This window comes from Lactuca virosa, chromosome 8 (assembly GCF_052849685.1).
Source record: "Lactuca virosa cultivar CGN04683 chromosome 8, Lactuca_virosa_CGN04683_v6, whole genome shotgun sequence".
NCBI lineage: Eukaryota > Viridiplantae > Streptophyta > Magnoliopsida > Asterales > Asteraceae > Lactuca > Lactuca virosa.
This window is the reverse complement of record NC_136433.1, coordinates 77,175,242-77,200,180: the sequence shown is the minus strand read 5'-3', so window position 1 is coordinate 77,200,180 and position 24,939 is coordinate 77,175,242.

Sequence of the window (24,939 nt, the reverse complement as noted above, 5' to 3'; positions counted from 1 at the left end):
GAAACCCTAATTCCACACCTATATAAAGAGACCCTAGGCATCACATTTTCGGCTACCCTAACCATAGAAAGATTCCTAGAGCCGGAAATCACCTCCCTCCTCTATCTCTTACATTCTTCCAATTGCCTTGGTGTTTTTGATCGATTAGAGGTGTTACACTTGTGATACTTAAGATCTCAAAGGTTGAAGATTCTAGCTACAATTGAAAGGTAATCATCTAAACTTGTATTATTTATTAGTTTCGATTTTTGTATGCTAGTATTAGGGTTTATAAGCTTTGGATGATTTGCATGTACAATTAGAGAAACCTAGATCCAAAGCTTTAGGGTTTTCATGTGCACCATGGGATTGATGTAATGCTCAAAACCCATCAAAATCTACTAAGACGGTAAACATAAGACGGTAAATCTACTAAGTTGTAATCTAATAACTTAATTATTTAAAGTACAATACTATAATAATAAAAAGTAGGTTTTTTAGTTGAAGTATATTCCTTTATTTTCCTTTTATATCATCAAAAGCCTAAAACTACCTGCCTGAAATTGATTTAGAAATTAATTTCGGGTTGTCCCTGTTTTGGGTCTGCTTTTTTAATAATTTATCTCATTTAGGATGTGAATTTGTATTACATGATTGATTGTTTAAGAAAGATTCGATTGTTATTTTCTCTTTGCTCCTCGAGTATATATTTGTATATATACTTAGGATCTAAGGGAAAATGTTGTCGAATTTTTCTTAAACGGTCACTCAGGTAATATGCATTTACATATGCAGTAATGTATTCAAAAAATGGGTTTAGAAGCCTAACCTTGTGAATACTCTATCGGATTGAGCGGTTACTCTATCCTTATATATATATATATATATATATATATATATATATATATATATATATATATATATATATATATATATTCAATTAGAGATTTTAGTTATTGTAGAGTAAACACTAAAACCTAACTTATGTTTCAGTTGCAACATGTCTATTGATAAAACCTAGACTACTAGTGAATGGTGTTAGGTTTATGGTACTTATGCGTAATGCCCAACGATCAACACAAAACTCGGGGGTTCTAGCTGAAAGAGAGAATAAGCAGAAATATTATGGTCAGCTAGAAGAGATTATCGAGTTGCATTATCCTCATAAATATTCCACTGTACTTTTTCGTTGGAAGTGGTTCGATACTGCAGGAGTTAAATCTGATAATAATTTCACCAGTATCGACCCACAACGCGAATTGATCAGTGAAGATCAACTTATATTTGTTACGCATGCCAAGCAAGTATTATACATCCAAGAACCTTCTCGAAGTGACTAAATTGACAACCAACGGTGGGTTGTTGAAAATGTTAATCATAGAAGAATTTGGGATCTACCGATGAACGATGTCGACCATGATCCCATTGAAAATGTTGACAATGATTCAACCGATGTCGTCCTTAGTAATGCTTCTTCTAATTTCACTCTTTCAATCGACTTTAGCCAGTACTTTCAAAATTCTTAATCGGTTGAAGATGACATTGAAGTTGTTCCACCAACGGGTATCATCAATAATGTGTCTGATTGCGAGACTGATTATGATGAGGAGGATTCTGATTATGAGAGTGATGTGTCAGCAGACACTGGAGTGTCTGAGGGTGAGAATGATTAAAAAATCTTTACATTTGACTAGTAAAATAAGGTTTATATTTTTGTAATCATGTCATATTATATGTATGTATATTCATATTGTGTTATAATTTTTGAGGATGTCATTTTTTTAGATTGCATTGCTCCATCTCATGGATGTTGTGATGGGCCATGGAGTTGACAGTGGTGACGAGCCACCACATCTGTTCGGTGGAGCTTTTGATGATCACCAGATCGATGGTAACTAAGATTTATTGTAATTGATTGTATTTCATATTATATGTATATAAAAAATTATTTTGACTAATATTTTGTTATGCAGCAGTGCCTCCAAAACGAAGAGGCATTGCACTAAACAAAAAAATGTACACGTTATTTGCAGCTAACGGAAAACGGTTTCTGAAGATAACATTTGACATAAATACTCACATGTTGATTAGGGAAGTATATGAATGTTTCATTCGGGAGGTTGTGAGCTATATGTGGCGTGGCATCGGTTTCGATAAGGAAACATGGACAGACGTTTCTGAAGCCGAAAGAGTTGGCATGTTCGAGTATCTTTCCATAATTATTTATAAAGTTATATATCTCATATTTTTAATTTTGATTTATTTTTAATTTCTCTATTTTTTTTGTAGACATGGTTTGATTTTGGACACTGTGATATTCCAAACCTTTTGCTACCAAAATTTTGAAAACTTTTAAGCATTTTTTTATCATGGATTCAACATACTGATGGGTTTTACACAAAATAACATCCTATGTGCTCATGTAAACCCTAAAGCTTGGATCTAGGTTTCTCTATTGTACATGTAATTCATCCAAGACTTATAAACCCTTGATCTAGCATACATGTTTCGAAATTAACATAAGAAATCAAATCTAGATGATTACCTCTTCAATAATGGCTTGAATCTTCTTGTCTTGGAGCTTAGAGTCACAAGTGTCACTCCTCTAATGGCTTACAAACACCACAAGCAAGAGGATAATATTGGAGAGAGGAAGGGAGGCTCTAAATCTCAGCTATGGAACTCTCTAGGGTTTCTGGTGTCCGAGATATGATGCCCTAGGGGTTCTATTTATACTAGAGCTGCTAGGGTTTCAGTCAAAACCCTAATGGACAACTTAGGCCTTAAGCAATCCAATGAAGCTTCTGGAATAGGGCCCTTATGGCTGAGATTTAGGTTGACACACCTTAAATTCGTCCATGCCTAGTCCACAAAGCTTCTCAGCCCAATATTCAACTATCACACATTTGACAGTTTAAGTCCCCTTTATTTAATTAATGTCTTTTAGCCACATAATTAATTCTTGTCTAATATTAATTAAACTATATGATTTCTCATTTAATATATTATTCATATAATATATTAATAAACCATAATAACCTTTCTTTTCATAAATCATCCTATCCAGTTGCTTTGGTGAAGGCAACCCAAAAGGACCATGCACAACCGGGTCAAGTACTTACCAAATATAGTTACGGGCTTAGACACTAATCCAACACATACCACGTTAGTTCTACTATTAAATTTACTTGCCTTTCAGTTTAAAAACATTTTTTTTTGTATTTTGGAATGCATAAAACAATTCCAAAGTACGAGAAACAAATTCAAAATAACTTATTTTTTGTAGTTTTTTATACTTTTAGCCATTATGACAATATAAGTATCTTAAAATATTTTACTACCACTTCGTAAAGAGAAAATAAGTCTAAATTACCAATTAAAAGTGATTGCAAAATGCCACTGTCAATCTTGAATACAAAGAACGTAATTTGTAATGTCTGGAATATAAAGATCATATCCGGAATGTATTTTAACATGCCTTTTATTTTTATTTATGATATGGTTAAATTAATTTGTAAATTAGTTTGCGATAAAACAGTACCACATATTAGTCTAAAATAGAACCAGTTCATTCGAAGATCAATTTGCGTGAATGTCGTTAGAAAAAGTGGGTTTTATAGACGAAGAAATTATTTACCATCTACAAGAGTTTTTAGAATTAGAATAGATAAAGGTAAAGTTTAATTAAAAAATCGATATAAATTTTTTTTATGGCACTATATTTAAATATCAAAATTTTGTTGATTCTTTTTTGTAGGTAAAAAAATTAGATGTTGAATTAAAAAAAATCACACACTAAACCACCAAGGGTGCCCGTAAATTTATGAAGGCAATGAGAGAGTATGTTAAAGTTTAAATTAAAATAGATAAAGCTCTGTACGATAGGACTGCAACAAGTTTAGAAAAACATATTATTTTAGACTAGTCGACATTTTATAAATTTTTATGGAAATGTTATATAATATTTGGTTTGATTTTTGGAACTATTTCACTTTGATAATACGTTTTTATATTTTTTTAATTATAGTTTTTGACATCAAGTGAGTCCAACGATGATGATGTATTGCCAATAGAATATGAAATACTACGTCTTGAGGACGATCAACGTGCTAGAAATTTAAGAACGAATATATTCTAATTTGTTAGCGACATGATGATTTCAAGAGTAGGGACCTATTCTCTCAAAAAAGTACACTCTCTACTAACTAACTTCAGTATATATAGGTGTGGATGAAAGTCAGAAAGGAACGTCTAAGTCAACAATTAAGAACTGCGAACCTAAACATAAACAAAATATGTGAAACACAAACAAATTATCTCACATACGAAATGAAGACTTTACAACATGACAACACAATCTGCGAACACAATTACTTACAAAACTTGACACAATATAATAATCTGAAACTTAATAATCTCCCCCTTTGTGTCAAGTAACAAAACTTGTCTTCAATTTCTTTTCATCGAACACCATCATAATCATCTTTATCAAAATCAAGCAAATCATAATCCACCATCTTATCATATCAGAGTGTACCATCTCAAAAATTCAGATAAAATTTTCATTTTTTAAAATTCATTCCAATAGTACGATAATCACATCAATAGTCGAAAGTATATCATAGTAAAATATTATCAGAGTACAAATCATAAAATCACATGATGCGGAAAAACATAGGTGGATGCAGTGCGATCAGGCCAAGCCCTTCCCTTTCGAGCTGAAACTACCTAAAACATAAACTGAAAACTGTAAGCACAAAGCTTAGTGAACTTCCCCAAAATACCGCATACCATACATATATAACAGTCAAAAACATACTGGGTCTACTTCACCCCTTCGGTATCTTTCAACCGGTATTGGGTCTATTTCACCCCTTCGGTATCTTTCAACTGGTACTGGGTCTATTTCGCCCCCTTCGGTATCTTTCAGCTGGTACCGGGTCTATTTCATCCCCTTCGACATCTTTCAACCGATATCCGATTTATTTCACCCCTTACCACTACCACATGTAATCATAACAATAAGAGTCACAGAGACATCAAACAGATACATACATAACAGGTAATTGTCACGAAGACAATCATCATACTACAAGCATAATTTAGTGGGTCGGCATTGGTGCCTTCGACCTACGACTACAATGAATGAAACTCACCTCAGACTGAAGATATCAAATCACACTAGAGGTTCTGACTCGCGAAATCATCACACTCTAAATCACAAATAATAAAACCCTAATTAGAAATTAGTTCAATAACCCATCCCGAGAGTCCAAACCCTAAATCTTGGCTTTAAGGAAAAAGGCTACCTAATCCTTTCCTTAGTGGGCCTAACCACAAAGGCCCAATTACACTTAGACCCAAAGCCCAAAAGATATACCATGTCCAAAATGGCCCAAGTCCAAAGGCCTATTACAGAAAAGCTCATGACCCAACGAGGGCCCAAAGTCTCTAAGTCCCAAAAATGGCCCAAAATAAAGCCCAATTCCCTTCTGATGAGTACTCTAAGCATACCATCAGTGCGCCCGACGTACTCGGAAGCTTTGCATCGTCGGGACCCCAAGTGTGTGTGCTCAGCGTACATATGTATACGCCCTAATTATGCCCCAATGTCCAAATTCCCTTTTTGAGGTCTTAATCACTTAAGACCTAATGTCCAACTTCAGATCTACGCTTCTTAAAACGCATTAATCCATAATGTTGAAAACTTTATGCTTTTGTATGTATTAAAAGGGTCAAATTTTGGACTTTATTACACTAACATCATGAAGCCATCTTCAACCCTTGCATGGTTGAACTTAACCCATCAAGACTCTATTTTTATGCTCAAGGGACCTTAGAAACCCTAGGATCTATCATTATAACCTTCTAGAGTAGCTCATACTCTCAAGAAACACCTTAAGGACCATTTTATAAAGAAATAAGCCCTAAACTAGTACTAACACATGGAGTCATCAAGGTAGGAGCGTTTTACCTCTAACAAGCTTGAAATGGTGAATAACTTTTGGATCTACAAGCTTCCTCTTTTTCTAATGATACTCCATTAGTCTTCTTCTTCTTCACTAAGCACCATACACACCCAAAATACAAACACAAGATCAATATCTTTGGAAAATGGAATAGGGTTTCGAGGTTAGCTCAAAAAGGCAGTGGAGGCTGATAAGGTGAATGACTTAGGGTGCTTAATGAGCTTAAACAGGGTGTAAACCCTAAAAATTAGGATTTTCCCCTGGCTTGTGTACGCCCTACGTATGTATGGGTACGCCAAGCGTACGTAGGTGACACACCGCTTCATGCATGCATAAGAATACGTCGTGCGTACCTTATGTACGGCTAACTTACTCGATTCTGGTCCATAGATAATTGAATAGTTAGAAAAACTTTTTACCTGGCGATTCGGGCGTTACAATTCTCCCCCACTTGAATTAGAATTCATCCTCGTAGTCTGTTGTCGCAAATAACCCAAGGTAATGCTCCCTCATCTCTTCTTCAGGCTCCCACATCCACTCAGAGCTCTTCTAGTGCTGCCACTACATCTTCACCAATCCCACAACCTTGTTCCTCAAGGTTTTCGTCTTTCGGTCAAGGATTGCTACTAGTCTCTCAATGTAGTTCAGGCGGTGATCCACCTGAATATCCTCCAACAAAACCACTGCAGAATCATCAACCAAATATTTCTACAGCTGAGAGACATGGAAAGTACTATGAATCTGACTGAGCTCCTCCGGAAGATCCAAACAATACGCCATGATGCCCACTCGGGCTAAAACCCTGAAAGGACCGATATGTCTGGGGCCTAGCTTGCCCCGCTTCCTGAATCGGATGACACCTTTCCAAGGTGACACCTTTAGGAGTACCATATCCCCGACCTAGAACTCTAAGTGTGACTAACGTCTGTCTGTGTAGTTCTTCTGCCGACTGTGTGTTGTCTGAAGCCTACCACGAACGTGATGAATCATCTCACTCGTCTTGAGTACCACCTCGGTACTCCCCATGAAACGCTGACCCACCTCACCCCAACATATCGGGGTACTACACTTCCTCTCATAGAGCATCTCAAAAGGAGGTCGATCGATGTTTGCATGATAACTGTTGTTTTACGAAAAATTCCACTAACGGAATATACATATCCCAACTATTGCCGAAGTCCAGAATACATGACCGCAGAATATCCTCCGATGTCTACATGGTCCGCTCATTCTGACCATCCATCTGCAGGTGAAAAGATGTGCTGAAGTGCAAACGAGTGGCCACCTCCTCGTGAAATTTCTTCCAGAATTTGGTAGTGAACCAAACATCCCTATCCGAGACCATAGAAATCGGCACCCCTTGGCGTGCCACAACCTCCCGAATGTAGATGTTTTCCAACTTCTCCGCAAATATACCCTCCTGTATCGAGATAAAATATGTGCTCTTGGTCAATGGATCCACAATGACCCATCTTAAATCCACTATGCATGCCGTCTGATGCAGGTTCGTTATAAAATCCATGGTAATCTCCTCCTGTTTCGAAACAGGAATGTCTAACGGCTGCATCTTTCCATGAGGCCGCTGATGTTCGGCCTTAACTTTCCTGCAAGTCAAGCACCTCTCCACATACCATGCCACATCTCGCTTCATACATACCCACCAATAATCAGTACAAAGATCTCTATACATCTTTGTCGCTCCGGGATGAATATAGAATCTCTACTTGTGCACCTCTTCCATCAAAACCTGTCTCGCACCACCCCAATAAGGAACTCACACCCTCCGATGGAGAGTCAACAACCCCCAGCTGTTGTAATCGAAGGAATACACTTGTCCCACAATGCACTCACTATTTCAGTGTTCTTGCTTCATAGCCTCAATCAGGGCCTCTCGAATCTACTCCAAGAGTGGGGTAATCACTGTCATCCTCAAACACAAATCCCTAATCAATGCAGCAAATGCCCATCGGCTAAGAGCGTCTCACAATTATAATCCTTCACCACATCTAACCACCTACGCTGCCTCATGTTCAGATTCGACTGATCCATCAGATACCTCAGACTCTTTGTTGGGTTTTGAGCATTCTAACACTCCTATGGTGTACATGCAACCCTATAAACCTTGGATCTATGTTTTCTCTATTATACATGCAAATATTAACTATTCCAAGGTTTCATCCTAACTAGCATATTATGAAGCACCTATACTACAAAGTTCTAGTTAGATGACATACCTTTTGATGTAGCTTGATGTCTTCAAGCTTTAAGAGCTTAGCCCCAATAGTGTGGAAGCCTCAAATGGAATCACAAATCACCAAAACACCTTGGAAGAACTTGAGAGAATATGTATGCACACTAAAATCGGCCCACTCTTATTTTCACATACTTGTGCCAATTTTGTGAGCCACGGAGCCCTTTATATATTATGGAGGATTAGAGTTACATCCATGTAAACCCTAATACCCATGACCTTTCATTTACATAGGATCCATGGGTTAAAAGCTCCATGGACCATCCATGAAAGCTTAGCCCAACCTAAATGAACTTGGCCCATTCCATATATATAAGAGTCCATATTTAATTAGTTCTTTTTGATCGCTTACTTAATTCTAAATTAATTCTTGATCAATACTAATTAAATAATATGATTCCATATTAATATATTAGAACTTATAATATATTAATATAAATCATAAATATACTATTCTCAAAAGACTATCCATATAAATTGTGTCGGTGAAGTGCAACCCAAATGGACCATGCCGGGTCGGGTCAAGTACATACCAAATATAGTTATGGACTTAGACATTAATCCAACAGTCTCCCACTTGGTAAGTCTAAAACTATTATTGAGTATGACTTCAAAACCTAACTGACAATCATAGCTCTTAAAGCCGCTGTCGAACTCTGACCTTGTCAATGACTTGTCCATTAGATAAGGGATCATATATTCCTCCATTCTAGATATCATATGGACTGAGACATGGATTATAATCATTCTCTCTGTCCATTTGTTGTTTCCCGATTTTCGATTTATGATGAATGACTGATTGAACAAATCAAATCAGTCCTGGCTTGGCCAAGCACTCACATGTGTCATCGCTAAATCATCGAGGGGCCCACAGATATCACTTTTATCCCGAAGGTAAAAGGAATGGATAAACTTCGACTCATATGGCTTGTTCTACTACTTGTTGAATCATACACAAAGGCACGTTTTATAACATCGAGTTACCAAATGTGTTTTCGTGCAATCAATGTATAACCAACTCATAGTAACAACTCATATCTCTAGGTTTGAAGAATATAAGATATTATCGTCTCATGATCACTCGTGATAAAATCCATGAAGTGATTCAAATGAGCGCGGGTTGAATCCAATACTCAGAATTTATGAGCACTCATGAGTGTTGTAGCACCGCTTTGTCCAACATCTTAGACCTCTACAAGCCAACGCATGACAGTCTTGATTCATATCTACTTCCAACATATGACCGACTGTGGATAGTTTGAATAACTTAGTCATTCAGGAAGAATGACCTAGTTTATTCTGGAAGTCAAAACATGCAAAATGAAACACAAGAATAAATGAATCAAATATGGTATCAAACCCTATGAATATAAATAAACCACTTTTATTTATTACCATACTGATTACTCATTATTTCATTGTTTCGGTTTTATCAACTTTATACCTGAATTAAAAACACTAGTTGTCCCATGCTCCAAGCATGTACACTATGTTTTTCTAAACAATAGCTTTGCCATACACCAAGTATGCACTCTATGTTTGTCTATGATCCTTACTTTGTGAAATAAACCAATTGAACATAATTTCAATGATTCTAATCTCACACTCCCAAATCCTTATCGAAAAATGTGAGAATTTCAAATTCCTATCATTTATCGAAATCTGTTTAGATTTTAAACTTATATGCACTGACCCTCCTGTAATGAATATGTATAAAGTCACAAAGACTTGTCAACAGTCATTATAAGGTATTCCACTGGAGATCAACTCCATGGAAACTAAGTCTCATATTCAAAGTACATTGCTTTGGACATGCTTCTTACATTAAGTTTTCTAATCTTACACAGATAACTTCCACCTATGGAGACAACTCCATATTCTCATTTTGACTATCACTTCTGAACAAGAGATGCCTCTTTTCAGAATATGTCAATATGGTCCTTCCAAAATTAGCACTATACTTCCAACTGTCCCTGAGCAACCAATCTTTGGTAAACCTCAGATTGTCCTCGACAATTGCTTAATCATTTTAGTCATATCAAATTCTAGACCTTTTCCCTTCTTAATGCCTCTGGGCATTTGGAAAAATTTAGAAATGACAAATATTATAGCACATGCAATCGATCCTGTACCCAAAGCAAATGGTACACGATTCATGATGTCTCACATAAAGACATGATTCTAGACCAGTCTTTTGCTACAATATTTTTATTTGCCATGTTTTCAAAATTTGACTATGAAGAGGGATGCCGTAATCATAATCGAATTTTGAGAACGCAATATATAGAATTTCCTTAAGTTGAACCAATCCAACATGAAATTCATATATATATATATATTCTTGACTAAAGATGATTAAGGTCTCAATCTAAGCCTTTAGAACTGAAATGAAGTATATCCTCTCCCTTAATTATAGCAAAACAACTTTTTCAATCCCTGCAGCCTCACGAATTGAAACTTTTGTTTTCTATAATTAACATTGCTAACTTGCAACACTAACAATAATTATCATGCTCCCACTAACATGATGATTATTAGCATAACACTTATGCTCCCACTAGCTTTGACATGTACTCAGAAATCAGCTGGACTTCTAGAAATCAATACTTTATTGACTTTATTACCAAAGTTCATATTTCTGATACGAGATGCTTTGATAAAACTTTATCAAAATCATACACCTTTCCTTAGATAGCATGCATGTGTGTCTAAACAATTTCATAACTATGAAAAGGGATGCCGTAATCATAGTCTCAATTGTTTAGACCTTTTGCCATCTGCTTCAAATCTACTTGGTGGAAGTGTTTCCTCACCATCATTTTCATGAATCGGAGAGAAACCTTATGACCCTTAGATTTTATGGTGTATGTGTTCTTATCCATGTGAATCGTCAAAACCATAGTCACATGACAAAGATAATGACAAATCCAAACTCATATGGACTGAACTTATGCAATCTTAACTTCTTGCCACCTGGCAGTACAGGGCCTGCCATTGCTTCCAAGTTGTTATGCAACCAATTGAGAACTTTCAGAACTCCTATGCAAAGCCAACTTTAACTAGAATGGGCACAGAATATGTCAACACGATAGGTTATAAACCTCAAGTCGTGTGCTAGTGAAGAACCTCAGGTTTTATTCTTGATTAGTTCTTGAAATTATTTTTAAGGTCTTTAAGACTCCCACTGTCCTCTTGACATATACGACTATCTTGCCAAATATTCAAGAGATAGTGCAGATTCTTTATCAAGACAAACACTTCACACAATTGGCCTTAGTTGGTCTTTGTTTTATCCAAAACATCACAACTTACCAATTTCAAACGTACAAGAGTAGGACACTTTTACTCTTACATTTGACAAGTGTTTTAAACCTTTCTTTAAGATATGTCACTCAAGTTACAATCTTGGAGTATGACTCTAAGAATTGTTTTGGAACGAAGTATGACTCATCTTCCTGATCTAACCATTTCAACAATTCATGACTCCTCTTCTTAGTCACAAGAATGCACTAAGATGACCTTTAGAGGACTAATTGTGATATGATTTCTGAATCATTAAGATGATCACAAACATGATACTAAAGTACTCTCCCATCTTTTCAGATTTGAGAAACTTTTATCTTTCTGCCTAATTTGATTCTTCCCATTCGTTCTGCCATACATTGAGACTTTTCTAATGTTTCAGAATTATACTTAAACTTGTAAGTATAACCATATTTACTAAACTTTAGTAAATCAAATAGTCTTAAGGAGCTTTGTGGTGGACATGACCAGTGCACAAGAATGTGTACTCGATCCCTTTAGTCCTTCACTTGACTCACACATCCATGTGAACAAGTAATTAGTCTTGATTTTCCAGTGCTTGAAAGTTCTCATTCATCATACTATTCAACTTGCATGATTCCAAGTTTCGGTCCAATTGAAACTTGGGCGATGAGGAACTTTCCTGATTTGGTAAGTTTAGACACTACCACAAATGAAAGAATCAAATCCATTTTCCAATACTGCTGTCAGTGGAATCATATAAGCAACAATTTTCCACAAATGCCATTGTAAGGATACTTCAAATAAATAAAATTAAACAATTTTCTTTTATTTTAAAACTTTGCGGAAGAACTTATCCTTACAATCCACATGGAAAATTGTTGTTATCTATTCCTTAGCAATATATCATAACTTCTTAAGCAACTGCTCAAAATTCTGATGCGATCGAAATCCACCTTCGCGATCAGAATCAACATATACTTCCTTCAATATTTCTCTCTATTCTTTGATTCTTAAAACATCAACATGTGACCCAGTCACATCATGTAATGAGGATCTCAGAATAGAACTTAACAGAGTTAGATAATGGGCTCTACCTGATGTAGAGTCAAACTTATTGACTTTAACATCCTTAGGTAAATTTGGCAGCTTTGCAATCAACGCCCCTTTCTTTGGCAAAATAAACATATGGACCCTTTGGTAATGGGACTATCTCATACTTAGCCTTTCTCTTTACCATTTGGTCAACCGGGTTGACTATGGCCAATCCCTTTCCATTGGGAAGAGAATGTTTTTTCTGGATTTCCAGTGTCACCATTGTCACTGTCCATAAAGTTTTTGGGAAGTTGATCTTCTAATCAAATTTGCTTTACTATCGTTCCAAATCATTGCTGATTCAACAGCACCAAGCAAATAGATATGATCATTAAGGTTCATGTCATAGTCTGTTTCATAGTAGTCCCAAAGGAACTCACTATGTGACTTAGAAAGTGATTGAACATCCAACTTTCTCAAGACTTTGACACCCAACTCTCCCGGCTTGTCAATATGTGACTTCATCTCTAAGATGTGATCACACATAGACCTTGCTTGCCATTAGGGCTTGAGTGACCTTGAACTTGTGGGTTAGGGAGAATAATTAGAGGAGGTGGAGGAAGAGAAGTATGACTTCCATGAGCCAAACTCGGGAAGTCATATTCATTAGGAAAGCTTGGTTTGGGAAGATCATTGTTGTCTAAACCAGACATCAACAATGGGAGAAATTCACGTAAAGTTGATTTAAGTCCTTAATATAACACCCAATATGATATATTAAGGCTAGGACCCAACAAACTATTTTATAACTTGGAAGAGGGATGCCGTAATCCAAGCTATAAAATATTTGAAGGTAGGTGAATGACGATTCACCAACTTCCACCAAGATAAACGAAATGTAGTATTAGGTTTTAATTGGTTTTGAAACTCCTAGATTCTCTTGAGTTTCATTGAACTTTTCAATGGCATGTTTCAATCTCGAGTGTGCCCTTTAGGTTTTGTGACTGGGATGCCGAGGATCACAAAACAAGGTGTGAAGTAACCATGCAAATATACTTGGTACCCTTAATATTTACCCCTCAATCGATGTGCCGGTTAACCACACACGCTCCAACGATACTATGATAAACATTAAGTTACCCTTTGCCTACCTTGTTAAGTCCAGGTTAGTGTGCCGGTTAACCACACACGCTCCACTAACAGCTTAAACAAAGTGCAAAGTGTAATTTCATGGATTAGCACCTTATTCACATTTTCCTAAGTAACTAAGATTGGGAATTTATAAGTGTTTAGTTACTTAGTATTTATCATTATACTTATAATGAAGGGAGAATTATAGTCCTTGTCCTACCTGTTCGGCTAACGACCCTCCACCAGTCAAGGAAGCGGTGGGTGAGAGTGGACACCCATTAAACTGCCATTTTATAGGCAGTAACCTTATACCCCCCTTATAGACCGGCTTCGTGAATGAGGCCTACTAATGGTAAGACGACTTGCTCTTATACATATAATATATTAAACTTTTAATATTATAATAGTATAAGGGTGTATTTTAGACATTTAAAATACTTGGTGGTTTAATCTATTAATTAAACTATACTCTTAATTTAATTAAATTTAAACCATGTCATTATGGAATTATTAATTCTCTTTTAATTAAACACTTTAATTATCTATTAATAAAGTCCATAAGAGTTAATTGAATTATTCAATAAAAACATCATAATTCCAATTATTAAATTCAAAATTAAAACCATTTAATTAATTGTTTAAGTTTGTAACTCTTGAAAACTTTTGGATTCCATAACTTATATAGTTAAATACTTGTTTTATGATGAAACTTTTCATATCCATAACTTATGGAGGTTTCAAAAAACTCTTTAGATCAAACTTTTAAAACTAATAAAATAATCATATCATTTTATCTTTTACTAAATTTGACCTAATTCAACTCATATAGCAAATGATTCAAATTTTACAAATAATTAGTTTTTCACAAAAACAAGTAATTATCTTAAAATTTGACAAACGTCATGTTTTTTTTTTCCTTTTTTTTTCAACTTGAAAATAAAACATTTGCATCAATATAACAGAAAACAACCCATGGCTCTGATACCACTGTTGGGTTTTGAGCATTCTAACACTCCTATGGTGTACATGCAACCCTATAAACCTTGGATCTATGTTTTCTCTATTATACATGCAAATATTAACTATTCCAAGGTTTCATCCTAACTAGCATATTATGAAGCACCTATACTACAAAGTTCTAGTTAGATGACATACCTTTTGATGTAGCTTGATGTCTTCAAGCTTTAAGAGCTTAGCCCCAATAGTGTGGAAGCCTCAAATGGAATCACAAATCACCAAAACACCTTGGAAGAACTTGAGAGCATATATATGCACACTAAAATCGGCCCACTCTTATTTTCACATACTTGTGCCAATTTTGTGAGCCAAGGACCCCTTTATATATTATGGAGGATTAGGGTTACATCCATGTAAACCCTAATACCCATGACCTTTCATTTACATAGGATCCATGGGTTAAAAGCTCCATGGACCATCCATGAAAGCTTAGCCCAACCTAAATGAACTTGGCCCATTCCATATATATAAGAGTCCATATGTAATTAGTTCTTTTTGATCACTTAATTAATTCTAAATTAATTCTTGATCAATACTAATTAAATAATATGATTCCATATGAATATATTAGAACTTATAATATATTAATATAAATCATAAATATACTATTCTCAAAAGACTATCCATATAAATTGTGCAGGTGAAGTGCAACCCAAATGGACCATGCCGGGTCGGATCAAGTACATACCAAATATAGTTATGGACTTAGACATTAATCCAACACTCTTGTGGTCTATATAAATGGTACAAAGAACCCCATAAAGGTAGTGTCACCAAATCTTGAGGGCGAACACCACAACCCCCAACTCCAAATCGTGCGTATGATAATTCACTTCAGGAGGCTTTAGCTGCCTCGAAGGATACACAATCACATGACTCCACTGCATCAACACTGCCTCGAAACATCAAAATATACCACAAAGTCCTTAACACCCTCTGATAGGGTCAGAATCGGTGCCTTACATAACTTCTGTCTCAAGGTCTCAAAAGTTGTCTGCTTCTCAGGCCCCCAAGGAAATGTGACAGTCTTTTTTTTTTAGCCTGGTCAAAGGAATCACTATCTTGGTGAAATCCTGAATAAATATCCGATAGTAACCTGCCAAACCAAGGAAACTCCAAATCTCAGATGGCGACCTCAGAACTTCCCACCTCATCACCACCTTAATTTTGGTCGGATCGACCAGAATATCGTGTTGGTTGATAAGGTGCCCCAAAAACTACACCTCATGCAACCAGAACTCACACTTGGAGAACTCCACGTATAATCTCTCCTTCCTTAGAGTCTCCAATACCTCCCTCAGGTGCTCCTCATACTGAAAACGAGTCTTGGAATAGACTAGGATGTCATCAATAAACACAATCACAGACCGATCCAACATGGGCCTGCACACATGATTCATGAGATCCATGAATGCGGCTGGAGCATTGGTGAACCCGGAAGGCATCACCACGAACTCGTAATCACCATAACGAGTTTCAAAGGCCGTCTTCTGCATGTCTTGCTCCCTGACCCTCATCTGGTGATAACTTCAACGTAGATCATTCTTGGAGAACCAAGCTGCGACCTGAAGCTGATGAAAAAATCCGTCGATCCTTAGAAGTGGGTAACGGTTCTTCACCATTAGCTTATTCAGATCCCGGTAGTCAATACACATATGATGCATCCCATCCTTTTTCTTCACAAATAAAATCAGCGCTCCCCATGGTGAACTGCTTGGCCGAATAAATCCCTTGTTTAACAGCTCATGCGGCTGTGTAAACAACTCCTCTATCTCGGGAGGTTCCAACCGATAAGGTGCTTTGGCTATAGGATTCATACCTGGAACCAAGTCAATCCAAAACTCCACCCGCCTCTCTAGAGGCACTCCAGGGAAATCCTCCGAGAACACATCCGGGTACTCCCGAACAATAGGTACATTGTCCACAATCGCATTACCCTTCTCTCAGGTATCCATAACATAAGCAACAAATCCAGAGAAACCCTGATTAATATAACGTTTGGCCCTAGCTGCTGAACATAGAATCGACCGACGCTGAACACCCTCTCCCTGGATCACTAACTCTACCCCACTTACAGTCCGAATACGTACCAACTGATGCTCACATCAATCACCGCCCTATTGGGGCTCAACCAATCCATCCCTATAATAACCTTGTTCCCACGCAAAGGAATATGAACCAAATCAATCGTTTACTGCTCGCTATACAACTCCAGTACACAACCCCGATGAACCGTCGATACCTAAACCAAACAATCATCAACAATCTCAACCTCTAATGAATAATCCAGCTCCCTCGGAGCATCGGTGAACCTCTTGCTGAGCGCAAGAGATATAAAAGATCGGTTAGCCCCCGAGTCAAACAAAACCAGGGCAGAGATACCGTTCACATGGAACGTCCCTAAGAACAAACACAAAACATAAGCAGGAAGTTAACATAAATAAAAAGACAAGGAGAAGATACATACTAGTGACCACATTGGGTGCTGCACGAGCCTTTTCAGTTTTCAGTTGAAATACCTTTATCTGAACAACTGGCGCCTCCACCTTGACCTGACGGTCATCTGTGATCCTCAGAGTCGTCGGAGCAGGTGCTGCTACTGGTCCTCCGGATGCTAAATTGGGTAGTTGGCCTTCTTGTGGCCCCTCTGATTGTAACGGAAGCAAATCAAATCCGATTTTTGGGTGGTGGTGGTAGTAGTAGTGCAATCCCTACTGAAATGCCCTATCTTGCCGCACTTGTAGCAGCCCGAACCAACTTCTCTGTAGACCCCATCATGTTCCATGCTGCACTTGCCACAATGGCTCCAACCCTACTGGCCCTTTGATCTGTAATCAAGGCCCTAGGTTTTCTTAGCTGAAACTCCCGTCATCTGCCTATGCTCTGCCTTCCTCTTCCCAATATGCCCCAAATCAATCTCTCGCTCCCGGGCTCTGGATATCATGTCGTCCAGAGTCGGACGTATAGGCGGAAAAACTCAGAAACTCCCTGATATCATGTCGAACCAGATCCAAATCTTGAACGCCCTGCTCCATTCCGTGTCACCACCATACTAAAACATAACCTCATGAACAATCAGTAAACACACGAAGAGGTTCACACTCTCGAGCTTCCTAGATTCATCGTGGTCCTCCTAGTCTCGAATATAAATATTGTGCTTTCAGTAGTACAAGCCTAATACTACCTTCCACACCTATCTATACCCTCCTCAAGGACTTCCCCGACTCCCTCCAAGTCCCTCCTTCCTATCTAACATTCGCCTCATACTATAAGGCGTCCTATGCGGACTTCCTTGGGTTCCTTTCCTCACCACTCTCTACTATCAGCTGCAGCAGGAACTCCCACTAATAACATCTAACTACCACACGAATACAATTACATACTATCGGTACTAGATAATTATTTGAATGAAAGGTCCCACACTACAACTGTTGGACTCAAACAAGAGCTGGACAATAGAGTTAAACCTATCCTTCTAAAATTATCCAATCCCAAGAATATGCAATCAAATGCATTCGTCCACTAGTCAGCTGGTACTAATAAAATTCTTAAAAGCACAAAACACGTAGCATTCAAGCATCAAGCAATTCAAATTAGAAGACAACCTAAATAGGCCATCATATTAGATAACTGATCTCATACTAGCATAAAATCTATAAGTTCATACAATAGTCAAATAAAGGCATCTCTCCTAGGATTCTATCATGCAAATTCTGAGCAGATCCTTAGCCATAATCTGGCATGCAATTCTCATATCATAGCATAAAACATATAACATGTATGGGTATTTTGGGAAGACTTACCTGAGCTCGGATGATTTCACGCATCACACCCGTTTCTTTTATCAAAATTCCTTAATTAGAATGTTTGTTTTTATGGAAAATCTACTAAATCCTTGATTTGAGTTCAAGCACACCCGAGAGTATGCCCAAATCCCTCAAACCAAGGCTCTAATACCCACTTGTAACTGATGGTTTTTAGCCAAAAGAACATCCTATGTGCTCATGCAAACCCTAAAGCTTGGATCTAGGCTTCTCTATTGTACATGTAATTCATCCAAGACTTTCTAACCCTAGATCTAGCATACATGATTCGAAATTGACATAAGAAAACAGATCTGGATAATTACCTCTTGAACAATAGCTTGAATCTTCTTGTCTTGGAGCTTAGAGTCACAAGTGTCACTCCTCCAAACACCAAAGAAGCAAGAGAATGATATTGGAGAGAGGGGAGAGGCACAATTTCGGCTATAGAACTCTGTAGGGCTTCAAGTGGCCAAAAATTGAATGCCTAGGGGTCTTATTTATACTGGAGCTGCTAGGGTTTCAGCCTAAACCTAATGGACAGCTTAGGCCTTAAGCTATTCAAGGAAGCTTCTGGAATAGGGCCTTATGGCTGAAATTATGGATGGACGCATCCTAATTTCGTCCATGCCTAGTCCAAGAGGCTCCTCAGCCCAATACTCCACTATCACACATTTGACAGTTTAAGTCCCTCATATTAAATTAATGCCTTTTAGCCACATAATGAATTTCTTAATTAATTATTGTCTAATATTAATTTAATTATATGATTTCTCTTTTAATATATTATTCATATAATATATTAATAAACCATATTAACCTCTCTATTCATAAATCACCTTGTCAAGTTGCTTTTGGTGAAGGCAACCCAAAAGGAGCATGCACAACCGGGTCAAGTACTTACCAAATATAGTTACGGGCTTAGACACTAATCCAAAAATCTCCCACTTGGATAAGTCTAGTAACTATAGTGTAGGTACAATCCGATTAGGAATCGTAGCTCTCAAAGACGCTGTCGAACTCTGATCATATCAGTAACCTGTCCTTTAGATAAGGGATCATATTGTCCTCTATTCTAGATATCGCGCGGACAATTACATGAAACATAGTCATACTTATTGTACAGCAGTTGTTTCTCGATATCTGATTCTTTTGACATAGAACTTAATTGAACACGTCAATTCAGTCCTGACCGGGCCCGACACATAAGTCAAACAAAATTGTCGAGGGGCCCTGATATCGCTTTTACCCTATTAGGATAAAAGGAACAGATAAACTTCGACTTATATGCATTTACCATTCACAAATCAAATCATACACAACAATGTGTTTTGTAACATCAAGTTACTGATGCGTTTATGCATTATCAATGCACAACCAACTTGCAAACAATAAACCATATATCTAGGTTTTAAGACCATATGATATTATAGTCTTGCGATCACTCGTGACAAATTCCATGAAGTGATACCAGCAAGCGCGGGTCTAATCCAATGCTCAAATAAAACTCATAAGCACTCATGAACGTTGCAGCAAACCTTTGCTATTTATAATACACTTTAGACAATATACACACCAATTCATTACAATCTTCTTTCATACCTACTCCCAAAGTATGAGTGACTGTGGAACATTTGAATAATCTTATTATTCAGGAAGTCAAAACATGCAAAATGAACAATAGGTAAATAATCAACATAAGACAGTAACATTACTTATAAATAATACTCTTTTATTTAATCATCAAATGTCAATTACATTTATCTATTACACGTTTCTAAACTATCTAATCTAAACTAATATCGTCCTTCAGCCCGATGCTCCTAGCGTGTTGTAGGTGTTTAACCCTGCTCAGTCCCTTCGTAAGGGGATCTGCTGGGTTATCCTATGACGATACCCTCTTTACTACGAGGAGTCCTTCTTCCACTCGATGTCGAATAAAGTGGTATTTTCAGTCGAGATGTTGAGCTCTTCCATGATCCCTCAGTTCCTTGGTCAAGGCAACCGCTCCTCCATTATCACAGAAAATTTCCATGAGCTCCTTTATGGCTGGCACAACTCCAAGGTCTCCGATGAAGTTCTTCAACCATATTTCCTCCTTAGATGCTTCGCTCGCTGCAATGTACTCTGATTAGCACGTTGAATCAGCTACGGTCTCCTGCTTGGAACTTTTCCAAGTCACTGCTCCTCCATTCAGGGTAAAGACCCAGCCCAACTGCGAACGGTAGTTGTCCCTGTCGGTCTGAAAACTGGCGTCACTATACCCTCGCACCCTTAAGTCATCACTCCCACCGAGGACTAGAAACCATTCCTTGGTCCTCCAAAGGTACTTAAGAATATTCTTGGCGGTCCAATGTGCTTTGCCAGGGTTCCCTTGATATCTGCTGACCATGCTCAAAGCGAAGGCCACATGAGGGCGATTACAAGTCATAGCATATATAATCGAGCCAACTGCAGAAGCGTATGGTACTCGACTCATTTCTGTTATCTCGACTTCGGTACTCGGGCTTTGAGTCTTACTCAATTTGGCATTACTTTGGATTGGTAACTCCCCTTCTTTGAATTCTCCATACTAAAACGTTTTAGTACCTTGTCCAAGTAAGTGTTCTGACTAAGTCATATTAGTCTCTTACTTCTGTTTTTCACTATCCTTATTCCCATAATATAGGCAGCCTCTCCGAGGTCCTTCATAGCGAAGCACTTCCCAAGACAGGACTTGACTTCCTTCAGGGCTGGGATGTTGTTTCCTATGAGTAGTATGTCGTCGACATACAATACGAGAAAACTAACTATACTCCCATTGGCTTTGACATATACACATGATTCATCCTCGCTTCGCAGAAAACCAAACTCTTTGACTTTCTCACCAAAACAAAGATTCCATCTGCGAGATGCTTGTTTTAGACCATAGATGAACTTCTCAATCTTACACACTCTATTGGGATGATTCGTATTGACAAAACCCTCTGGTTGAGCCATGTAAACATCCTCAGCCAACTTCCCATTAAGGAAGGCGGTTTTGACATCCATATGCCATATTTCATAGTCATGAAATGCAACAATGGCTAGCTTCACCCTGATAGACTTTATCTTCGCAACCGGTGAAAAGGTCTCATCATAGTCAACTCTTGGAGTTTGAGTGAAACCCTTCACAACCAACCGCACCTTATAAGTGTGCACATTTCCATCCATTTCGGTCTTCTTCTTGAAGATCCACTTACACCCGAACGTCTTACGACCTGGCACGTTGTCAACCAAATTCCAAACTTGATTGTCGTACATGGACTGAATCTCGCTGTCCATAGCCTCTTTCCATTTTGCAGACCCCGGGCCTGCCATGGCTTCCTTGTAGCTGTTAGGTTCGTCCAAATTCACTAGTGTACTATCACTAATAAACGTATCGCCCTCACTCGTTATATAAAAACCATACAACACGGGCGAAACACTAACTCTACTAGAACGTCTAAGAGATAAGGACTCGTTAATCGGTTCAACCAGAGTTTCCTCCTCGGGTTAAGCGCCAGTGTTGGAGGCTCCTTCATCGCTCGACTCCTGAAGCTCTTCAAGATCGATTTGCCTCCCACTGTCCCCTTGGCTTATGAATTCTCGCTCTCGGAAAACCCCTCTCCTCACAACGAAGACAACATTGTCACTCGGTCTATAGGAGAGATATCCAAAGGACTTCTGCGGGTAGCCGATGAAAACACACCGCTCACTATGAGGTTCGAGCTTTTCGTGAGTCTCTCGTCTTACGAAAGCCTCGCAACCCCAAACCTTGATGTGTGCCAACGAGGGAGCTTTCCCTTTCCACATCTCGTGAGGTGTTTTGGCAACCTTCTTCGTAGGGACTAAGTTAAGAATATGGGATGCAGTCTCTAAGGCATACCCCCAGAATGAGATAGGTAGTGAAGCACGACTCATCGTGGAACGAACCATGTCTAGCAAAGTTCGATTACGCCTCGCAGCCACACCATTCAATTGTGGTGTCCTAGGGGGAGTCAATTGCGAAACAATTTCGCATTCCTTGAGGTAGTCGTGGAATTCAAGACTTAGGTACTCTCCACCTCAATCAGATCGAAGCATCTTGATTTTTCTGCCCAATTGATTCTCCACTTCTTGCTTGAACTCTTTGAACTTTTCAAAGGTTTCTGACTTATGCCTGATTAAGTAGATATAGCCATATCTGCTATAATCATCGGTAAAAGTCACGTAGAAGCGGCAAGCATCCCTTGTGTTGGATCTAAAGGGCCCACATACATCAGCATGTATGAGATCCAATAAACGCTCACCCCTCGCACAAGTGCCAGTGAAGGGTGACTTGGTCATCTTTCCAAGTAAACAAGTCTCGCACACGTCATCGTCCCTAAGGTCGAATGACTCCAACACTCCATCCTTTTGGAGTTGGGCTATGCGTTTCTTGTTGACATGTCCAAGACGACAATGCCACAAGCATGCTTTATCCAAATCATTGGAAGAATCAATACATAACACATCATTTCCTAAATTGTCTACAACCATCACAGTTTCATATATTCCATTACAAGGCAATGCTTCAAAATAGAAAACACCATTAAGATAAGAATTAATAGAAACCTTTTCATTATCAAATGAATATCTAAAACCTTGTCTATACAAACCATGAAATGAAATAATATTTTTTGCCATATCTGGCGAATAGCAACAATTATTTAAATCTAATCCTAATCCACTACTGAGCACTAAAGAGTAAACTCCGATCTTGGTGACAGGCGACGGTCTTCTGTTCCCCATGATCAAATTTATCTTCCCATGCTCCACATCCCTATTTCTTCTTAGGCCCTGCAAATCAGAACAAATGTGAAAACCACATCCTGTATCAAGTACCCAAGAAATAGCATGTGATGAATCATTAGATTTAATAGTGTAAATACCTGCGTAGGATGACTTGATCTTTCCATCCTTGATATCTTGCAGATATTTCGGGCAAATTCGTTTCCAGTGCCCTATTTCGTGGCAGTGGTGGTACTCTGCCTCCTTGGGGTTAGAGTTGGGTTTAGCAGGACCAACCTTGGTTCCACTAGAAGAGGAGCCATTTTGGGACTTTCCCTTATGGTGGCTCTTTGAGGGAGCCTTCCTATTCTTACCCTTTCCTTGCCCAATTTCCAGGACTGGGGCAGCAGTAGGAGTTGGAGATGATGCAACAAATTTATCTTTGAGGTTGCTCTCAGCAGTCCTCAATAAGCCCTGAGGCTTGCTCAAGGAGACCTCCTCCTTGTTCATGTGGTAGGTCACGCGGAACTGTCTATAGCAGGGAGGCAAGGATTGAAGGATGATATCAATTTCCAGCTTTTCATCAAAGTTCACATTCAACTTTAGCAGGCGATCGACATATATCTGCATCTTTTGCAGATGAGCGGTAAAGACTCTCAATTACCCATTTTTGGTAGTGATCATCGAAGTGATGATCTCATACCTTTCTTGCCAAGCGCTTTGGTGGTATCGGTCCAGCAGATCCTGATGCATCTCATAGGGGTACATGTCCACATAGGAATTCTGGAGTTCTTCAGTCATAGTCGTCAACATGATGCAATGGACTTTCGTAGCATCACGCTTATGGGCCTCAAAGGCCGGGATCTCTTCAGCAGAGGCGGTGTTGATGTCGATTTCCTTTAGCTTTTCATCGAGGACATACTCTTTGTCCTTGTAACAAGTGACCATTCGAATGTTGCGGATCCAATCATTGAAATTGGACCTGTCAAAGATCACTCTCCCACACAAGTTCATGAGTGAGAACGAGCCAGAGGAACTTGAACCAGAAGTGTTGTTGTTGATGTTTGACATCTTAAATGGAAAAAGAACAAAGTTTGATTAGAAAACGAATCCCCAATTAAACACCCAAATGAGAAATTAGGGCTAGGATCCAACAACATTATTTACAAATTAGAAGAGGGATGTCGTAATCTAACAAGTAAATAATTTGAAGGTAAGTGAATGACGATTCCCTGTCCACATCTCGTGAGGTGTTTTGGCAACCTTCTTCGTAGGGACTAAGTTAAGAATATGAGAGACAGTCTCTAAGGCATACCCCCAGAATGAGATAGGTAGTGAAGCACGACTCATCGTGGAACGAACCATGTCTAACAAGGTTCGATTACGCCTCTCAGCCACACCATTCAACTGCGGTGTCCTAGGGGGCGTCAATTGTGAAACAATTATGCATTCCTCGAGGTAGTCGTGGAATTCAAGACTTAGGTACTCTCCACCTCGATCAGATCGAAGCATCTTGATTTTTCTGCCCAATTGATTCTCCACTTCTTGGTTGAACTCTTTGAACTTTTCAAAGGTTTATGACTTATGCCTGATTAAGTAGATATAGCCATATCTGTTATAATCATCGGTAAAAGTCACGTAGAAGCGCCAAGCATCCCTTGTGGTGGATCTAAAGGGCCCACATACATCAGTATGTATGAGATCCAATAAATGCTCACCCCTCGCATAAGTGCCAGTGAAG